We start from the raw sequence: 9,253 nt of genomic DNA, 5'->3' as shown, positions 1-9,253 counted from the left end.
ATTCTAATGATCTCCTTGACTACAGTGATGGGCCTGGCTCAGGCTGGTCGAATCACAGCACCTCCACATGCCCCAGCACACACAGTGACTGTCTAGGGGTGGGCCTGTGACTCAATCCCGCCAGGAAAATCCTTCCAGGAAATGTCTGTAGCTGGGATTGTGGACAAGTATTTCCTCTTTGGACACAGGCAGGTAAAGTATAAATCAGGAGCCTCTGGGAGCCAGATCTATTTCTCAGAAAAGTCTGTCTGAGCAAATACAGCCCGCTTGCAGAGAGAGGTGAAAAAGGAACCTAAAGAGGGGAATGCCCAGCAGCGTAAGAGCCCCCAGTACTGCTGACCCTGCAACTCTCCCCGTTCCTTTCCCACATTTTGAATATGTAGCTAGTAATCACTTCCCTCCTGCTCTTTTTGCTTATGCTGGTTCAGGTTTTTGCAAAATCTCATTGGCAGATTAGACAACTGTGTCTTTAGTACCATAGACCATACTTTATTTCTAACACAGACACAGATTAGAATTCCTGTCATGTCACTTACTAGCAATCTATCCTTGGCTAAATTACTTAAACTCTCTAAACTGGTTTGTCATGTATCGCAATGTGAAGATTTATTCACAATTATTCGTTTATGGGACGGTTGCATGAGTTAAATAAGATGCGGTACGTAAAATGCATTGCTCTGAGTCTCTAAATTGTATCTGCTCTTATTGTTATCTGTGGCATACTTTGTTGACTCTAATTGCAGCTCTAACTCACAATTAGAGTTAGAAAGTGAGGTAAATTAAGTTATTGGGCTCAATTCTAAATCGTTTCCTGTATTCTTCTCCTTAGTCTATAGCTTTGCAGTTTTTCTCTCTCTTTCTCTGTCCCCGCCCCTGACCTCCTCTGACTTTGAACTTGGCCACATGACTTATTTTGGCCATGGGTTGTTAATAGACTCGACACAAGCAGAGGCTTGAATAGGACTTGCATGAGGGTTTTCTCTCTTAAACTCTGCCGTTGCCCCAAGAAGAGCACATCCTAGCTAGTCCCAGGAGGATATGAGACATGCAGAGCTGAACTGCCCCAGGGGACTCACAGGCTCTTGAGTAAAATATATACTCCCTGTTATTCTGAGCCTTTGAGATTTTGTGGTTATTATATAGCAATGACTGAGCGATATAGTAGTTAATAGCCATGTTTCAATAGGTTTTAATTCAAACTGATTTAATTAGAACAGAAAAAAATCGATACAAGTGCATACAGTCTCCCACAGAAAAAAAATATTCATTAAAAATAGCTAGGATGAATAGGTTTGATGCTCATAAATGTGATAGAAAATGACCAATGATACTGGTTCTTAATCTACTGGGGTCATGGACTCTTAAGAATATGAGCAGAGCCCTGAACTCTCTCAAGTATATTACAAACACAATATTTTGCATACAGTTACATGGAGCTTACAGATGCCTAATGCCAATTGAGTTTGGAGTCAATTCATTTGGGATTTAGCATATATCATCTTGTATATAAGATTTTTTCCCATTTTATACGTATATAATATGTGTCTATACATCAATGCTAAAAGAATTCACTAGAAAAAAGAATGAGCAAAGGTTGGGTTGGGTGTGGCCAAGATTTTCAAGAAATATGGAGTCATAAGCTTCACTTTGAAAGAAGTATGACTCTGAAGTAAAAATAGTGGAAAACACCATTTCATGTGTATATGAATTTGAGTCATTATCATGATGGCTAATTTTATGTGTCAACTTGACTGGGCTACAAGATGCCCTGATTTTTGGTTACACGTTATTCTAGGTGTGTCTGTGAGGGTGTTTCTTGATGAGATTAGCATACACATTGGTAGAATGAATAGAGCAGATTGCCCTCCCCAATGTAGATAGGCTTCATTCATTGAAGGCCTGAATAGAACAAAAAGACTGAGTACGAAGAAATTGCTCTGTCCTTGATCTAGGGCATCTGTCTCAGCGTTAGACTTGGGCTGGGATTTACACGACTGGTTCCCCTGGTCGTCAGGGCTTTCAGAATCCCCATGTCTCTGTCTTGCTAACTTCAGCATCTATAACTGGCTTGTGAGTCAATTCCTTATAATAGATTTCTCTATATACACAAGCATATGCATAAATAAAAATTATATTACACATTGCATATATTACATGTTATATATAAGGGCAAATATATATATTATCTATCATCTATCTATCTATCTATCTATCTATCTATCTATCTATCTAATTTTTTCCTATTGATTTTGTTTCTATGGAGAACCCAGACTTACACATGCATTCATGGGATATTTATCATAATATGAATCTATTGCATAAGGTGAGATGAAAGATGTCCAGTTTAGTTAGTAGAGATAGAGAAGTTAATAGATTTAGAAAAAAAAACTGCCCAGAGGTCAGACAGACTTTGTGAGAAGGGAGAGACCAAACAATGGAATAAACATGTAGAACTCCATTCTATTTGCATTTTTTTAACTGGAAGAGTGAGTATAGCCTATAGACAGTGGGCTTTGTATGTGGTCTAGTTAAATCTTTGTCAGAACTGCTTTGTATGTTCTCCTTTTTGCCCCGCCAATAGGATCTCTGCCATATGCCATGTCATTAAAAGAAAATAAGTAAATAGGACATGAGGCAAAGAAGAGAGAACTTCCAGGCATTACTGACCCTATGTTTCTGTTGCTGAGTTTAGCTGGTGTCATTTTTGGGTAAAGAAAATTGGAATATTTTATCTATATTGTCTTGTCTACTCTTCTCTGGTTTTGATATTTATATAGAAGTCCTAGAATTCCAAAACTCAGGAAGGACTGGGCAAAGGTGAAAAGCTACTTTCCTTGTGCCTGCTGCTGGGATTGTTCATCTGTATAGAGATATATAGAGATGAGATCAGAGAAATCCACAAGGGACTGATTCTGGAGAACCTTGATTATACGAAAAATCACCCCCAAAAAAATTGTGTTTGGGTGTGTGTGTTGTTTCATATTGGAGGAGTTGTATGTAAAATAAGATTTAATGATAATCACATGAAAACATGGATTGATGCATTAGAGGCCAAAAATCACATGAATTAGCAGGTGCACACCACACTATCACTCAACATAAGTTTATTATGTTCAGAATCACTATTTTGGGGGATTTGGAAGATATAAAATTAACAGTTCTTTCCTAGCATGGTATTGACAGACAGAACATTACCTCTACTATAACCGCATCAGTATATTTAATACAGTATTAAGACATCTCTAATACACTCAGAATAAAGTGACAAAGATAGAGAAACAAATGAGCATTTTCATTGTAAGTATTGTGTTTCCAGAAAGTGACAATAAGAAGCAGTCTGAGACTAAATGACAAAGAGTTAGTGCTACCGATTCTCAGGGAAGAGTAAATACTGTAAAAAGTCAACTGAGTCTGAATACACTGAGGGGCTATGGTTTTGCTTCTTATTCGCTGAGGAACATTAATATGAAAATGTAGTATTTTTTTTCAAAAATATAAAAAGTGAAAGTATTCATAATTTTAGTTTTCTTTGAGAAATTACAGTGGTGCATCCCTATTGAGCAGGGGGAGGGCAACTGTGTGGGAGTGGGCAGTGTGTGTGAAAAGAATTCACCCAGGGCAGAACAAAGGAGATGGAAGTTTCCTGAATCTACAGCAAGGGAGCAACAGGATAGCAAAGAATAGACTGTCTGCCAGGAGGCGGTGGTGAGGGGCTATAGTAACAGGATGGGGTGAGGAGGTATGGGAATGTTTGGGATTTTCCCTTTTCTGGTACCAGTGTCTGGTTGTAAGTAGCCCATTGGTTAGTTAGGCTTATGGCCATTTCGAGGTGGGTCGCTTAATGAGCCTGTTTGCATTCACTGTGGGCCCTTTCGCCTTACTCAGGTTGCCACTGCGCAAGCCTGTTGCCTGCAATTATGTTTTGATTTAACATTGGACAAGAACATCTGGTCGAGCACACTTTCATTATCTAGCAACTCACAAGGCAGTTCTTAACTTGTGCCCTCCTGAACTTCATTTTGGGTTGCTTCACCCCTGCTGGTTTCTGAGAAGGGTAGTGCAACTAACAGTTAAAAATGTTGTTTCTCTAGTTGTTCCTCCATTCGGAGAGCTGAGTATTCACTCTTTGTGGCAGTGCATATGAGTTTACCATTATCAGCAACCGGTATCTCATGTTTTGCTTTGGTTCCCAGTGTGATCTGAGAATATGTAGAGGACCATGGGGGAGAGGAAATACTGCTGATGAGACAGCAATGAAGCCTTGGTCCCTTCTGTATGCGGGCCTGTGTCTGCCTCACACTGTAACCCATGGGCCCCTGATGGCCAGCCTCCTGTTTGAGAGACTGGAGTGAGCAGAACTTCCATTGGAGAAGCAGGGTGAGAGGACGGACTGGTGGATGGGAAGAATGGAAGATCTTAAGTGAGGCCTATGGATCTGGTTTACTGGAAAACCGAAGGGAAATGAGGTTTCGTTTGCAGAGTGGGGGGCTAATGCTTGCAGGACTACTGCAGACAGCAGGGGATGGCTGAGCGGGTGAGGCACGGGGCTGAGAGGACATGGAGTGTGTGGGTAAGGACTTCTGATTTGGCTTCTTGAAAACGGAGTCATTTCAGGGACTACTGCAAATGTCATGTGAGGATGACTGCATGGGAGAAGGGTGACTGGCCGAGGAAGTGCAGCACACTCATTTAGTTTGAATAGAGTTGGTGGTGGAAGAAGAGTTAGCTGCAGATTGCTGTGATGTGTTCTCTTGCTTGGAGATGAGCAAAGAGGGAGAAAGGAGATCCATTTTAAATTGTAGAGATCAAAGCATTTCCACCCCCCCCCCTTTGGAGATGGTGTTAACCGACAAGCGTTTGGGGTACTTCATTATAAAAGATTTATTCAGATAGAGACATAATAAGACATGTTTCCTGCTCTGAGGAGAAACACAATGGAAAGGAAAAGTAGTACAAGAGATCATTTTTTTTTATTATTTAAAAATTGAAAAGCCTATATTATGCTATAAACATCAGGTGCTGAATAAGCCAAGGCAACAATGTTCTATGACAACTTTTAAGTACAGCATTCTTTCCAGAATATTTAAAAGATTTTGAAGGTCTCTTATCAATATTGACAATATAATGAATGCGTCCAAAGGGTGCAGTATTTTATTGATCCACATTTAAAGTCTCAACCTGTATCACCCTTAAGGTGATATAGTATGATGGCGTTTTGAATTAATAAATAATTCACAAAATTAATGTGCACATAAATGTTGTATAACCAACTTATTCGTTACTATGTGAAAAACTGAGTTTGTGAAATCTGCACCTTTCAGTTATAAATGTTTTTTTTTTTTTTTTTTCCTCCTTAGGTTATTTTTAAAGTCGGATTTATGATCTACTATTACAGATTAATTTGTGAGCAGGCTAGGAAGTCACAGAAATTTTAAAAAACCTTCATTTGGCTTCACCTCTTAAAGACTACTGACATCTAGGAAAGCGTGAAGAAACATTCTATCACGTGAAATACCTTTTAGCTGGAAGAAAGTTTCATGTAGGAGGCAACTCCCCCTGCTGTGATGTCTAGGAACAAGGAAAACACAGCCTATGGTTGAGAGATGTTAAAATGTGGAGGTTTTCATAGAATTAATGGTGCTGAGATTACTTTCTTTTTATATCCAGGACCAGATGAATAAACACTTTCATTGTCAAATCGTGTGGCTCAAAAGAAAAGAGAAGCAATCTTTCAGTCTATGAATATGCAGTTTTTTCCCCTGTTACTTTCAAGAGTTCCTTGCATAGAATATTGCTTTTTATTTTATCCAGCCACATAATCCTTTTTTTCTTCTTTTCTTCACCTTTAGGCACGTTTAATTGTACGAAAACTCTCCCACCTGGCTGGCAGTACTTCAGGATAAACCACATTTTCAAAAGAACATCTGCTTTTGACTACCGAGGAGATTGAATTGTTTCAAAGTGTCACCTGTTCTGTGGCAAGCAAGTGGACCTGTTGTAATGATTTTAAGGAGATATTGTTTACGGACCATATAAACAGTCACTAAAGCCCCCATAACGTACTCAGAGTAAAATGATGCAGAGAAATAATGGGCTGGAGAGGACTGAATGGGCCCAGTGTCTCTGGTGTTCAGCTTATAGGAATGTTTGGTTTCTAAACCACAGGCAATGCAGACATCTGTGTTCTTCAAATGCCTTAAACATGTTTACCTTGGGTAACACCACACTTGGATAACATACAGAAAAAAATTCCTTCTTTTGATTTTTCTTCCTAATTACACGGGGCTGATGAATCTAATCTGGTTTCTTTGTTGGCCCCCTTTTCGAGTCAGTAGAGGGAGCCAGAGTGACCGAGCCGGCCGTCCTGACCTGGCAGGCTTCAATCAGGCAATCAGGCCAGAAAATTGTAGCCGGAGAGTTTCCCTTGGGCTCCAAACAAGCAGAAAAGGGGCAGTGAGGGGAGCAGGAGCTTTCTGAATCAGGTAGGGCAAGGCTCTCATGAAGTGTTGCAGTGTTGCATCAAGAAAAGACCATTTACAAAGGGGATCTTTGTGATGCCCCATGATAAAGAGCAAAATTCGTTTTATGCAAATTAGACATTACGTAATCTCCTTCTACACAGTTAGCCTTGGAAATACACTGCAAGTTTGTGGAGACGGTCCTTGCCGTATGAGGCACTGGTGTGTGTTAGCACAGAATTAGCAAATTGCTAGATTCTTGTCATAGTTCTCATTAAATTTCCTATCCACCACTATTTTCTCTTTTCCGGGTGCCTGCATTGGTCTCCTGACAGGTCTCTATGCTTTCACTTTTACTCCCTGTTTTTGATGTGGGAGCCAGAGTGATCCTTTACAAATAAGTCACTCTGTTCAATGACCCTCTGAAGCCTTCCCAACGTAGAGGAAAAGCCGGGGCCCTTACAACGGCCTCCAAAGTCCCCCACCCTTTGGTGCTTCATCATTCTCTGTCCTCATCCCCCACTGTTCTCCCTCTGCTCCAGGTGGCTGGCCCCTTGCAGCTCCTGGACACTCAAGTTCATCCCTACCTTAGAAGGCTTTGCAGTGGCTGTTCCTCCACTGAACGCTTTTCCCACAGGCAAACTCCAAGCTCTTCAGCCTTTACTCAAATATCATCTTCACAATCCACCTAGGATACTGCTGGTTCCCCGTCTCTTGACATATATTTGGTAACATTTAATAACTTTCTAACCTACTACACAATTCACTTATTTACTATATTTGCTACTTTTTGTCTGTCTTCAGCTACTAGAATTTAAGCTCTGAGGGTAAGAAATTTTTTTTTTTTAATTTTCATTTTCAGAGGATTGTGGATTCACATGCAAATTGGAAGAAATGGTACAAACAGATCTTGTATACCAGTTACTCAGTTTCCTCCAGTGGGAACGTCTTCCAAAACAACAGTACAACATCACAGTCAGAAAATTGACATTGATACACTTTATCCACCTTATTCAGATTTTATTATTTTATGTGAATTGATTTCTGTGTGTATTTAGTTCCAACCAATTGTATCGCGCATTTAGATCTGTGTGACCATCATGTGTGTGACAATCAAGATACTGAACAGTTAGCTCCCTTACAAGGTTCAGGGTAAGAATTTTTATTTAATTCATTGATATATTCCGAGGATCTGGCACATAGGAAGTGCTCTATGCATATTTATTTAATAAATCAAGTTATTTTTTGTAATGGAACTTATGTAAAAATATTATCAGCATCGGGTTACCAAATATTTTTTTTTGGGGGGGGGTAACCAAATAATTTAAAGCCATATTCAGGTTGGGTTTTCTCTTTTGGTTATTGTTCATTTAAAATGTATCTAATAAATGTAATTCTTTTAGAGTACATACATATTCATCTCTTGTTTCCGAAGTGCTGGTGGTTACGATATAGTCACTGGAAATGTGATTTACTATAAATCCTAGGAAGTATTGTTGTTCGAGGGCTCAGAAAAGTTCCTTAGTGTCCTTGATTTTCAAACTCTCATTTTAATGGGGTAGTTTTTAAAGTAAAACAGTCATTCTACGGATGAGCTAACCGTATTTCAAATACATGCCACAAAAGCGGTCTGAGACTGAATCCTGGTAGAACTGCGAGCTCGCTTATCGCCTTAGTATCCTACCCTGAGGGGATTCATCAACAGAGCAAAACTAGAATCAGACCAAGGCTTCTTCCCAGGGACAATATTCCAATCATTATTATCTGCCTATTTGTTGTTGTTGTTGTTATTAGGTGGATTCACTTTATAGCAATTTCATTTTATTGTGAGTTTATGAAATGTCTGACTTGGTTGCTTAGTCTGGGTATAAGGAAAATTTTCCTTTCTGTCAAGTTTCTTGGCTCAGTTAGCCACCAAACTAAAATGTTTTGCTGTATTAACACCACAACATGATCACAGTCGGTGGCTGGAGTAAATAATCCTGAAGAGGCCTTCTGATTTCAAGGATTCCTATCAAGATGATTGTCCTACCAATGGAATAAATGAACCTTATTGCTTATCAATTTTTTTTTAAATAAACCAGCCCTCTTCTCATTTCTTATATCTAAGAGTCAAAGATTAATAATCTAAAAACAGCCTAACTTCTCCCTGTATTCCCAGGATTTCATGTCGGTTGTAGTTTTGGGAGACTTTAGTTGATCAGGAAAAAATAAACAAAGCAAACAAAAAACACAGCCAAACTAATCTTGAAATGCAGCTAAATTACTTCTGAAGTATTTTTTGTTTTGAGCTAGACACACAGCAAATTTTGATTAGGTCTAAACTAATCTTAATAACTTTGATTTTCATCCAGATCATAAGATTCATTAGCATACGTAGAATGTTAAAGAAAAATGTTGTTAAATCATGTGGGATTATAAATAACTTCAAGTCTATGGTTTAAGCTATTAAATGGGGAAATCGAAGAAAAAATTAATTATCTATCTGGGGGAGGATTTCATTAGATGAAAAGTATTAAAGGAAATTATAAACAAAAGGATCAATAGATGTGATTAAAATGTAAAGTTTTACATTTAAAAAGAGACCACAGGGCAGCCCTGGTGGCTCAGCGATTTAGTGCTGACTTCAGCCCAGGGCCTGATCCTGGAGACCCCGGATTGAGTCCCACGTCCGGCTCCCTGTATGGAGCCTGCTTCTCCCTCTGCCTGTGTCTCTGCCTCTCTCTGTCTCTCTCTGTCTCTCATGAATAAATAAAATAAAATCTTTAAAAAGAAAAAAAGAGAGAGACCATATA

General features: G+C 39.2%; 1 long non-coding RNA gene across 2 annotated transcripts; it reads left to right on the top strand.

Moving 5' to 3' along the window:
• The first annotated feature begins 30 nt into the window (after positions 1-30).
• On the top strand, positions 31-7,867 carry LOC144294282 (uncharacterized). Of its 2 annotated transcripts, XR_013361709.1 has the most exons (3): positions 31-192; positions 5,850-7,186; positions 7,321-7,867. It is a non-coding gene; the product is annotated as an uncharacterized LOC144294282 (long non-coding RNA). The 2 variants fall into 2 exon arrangements; XR_013361708.1 differs by having other exon boundaries at positions 5,850-7,867.
• The last annotated feature ends 1,386 nt before the right edge of the window (positions 7,868-9,253 follow it).

This window comes from Canis aureus, chromosome 22 (genome assembly GCF_053574225.1).
Source record: "Canis aureus isolate CA01 chromosome 22, VMU_Caureus_v.1.0, whole genome shotgun sequence".
Taxonomy (NCBI): Eukaryota; Metazoa; Chordata; class Mammalia; order Carnivora; family Canidae; genus Canis; species Canis aureus.
The sequence above is the reverse complement of the archived record's forward strand: the minus strand, read 5'-3'. Positions and strand labels throughout refer to the sequence as shown.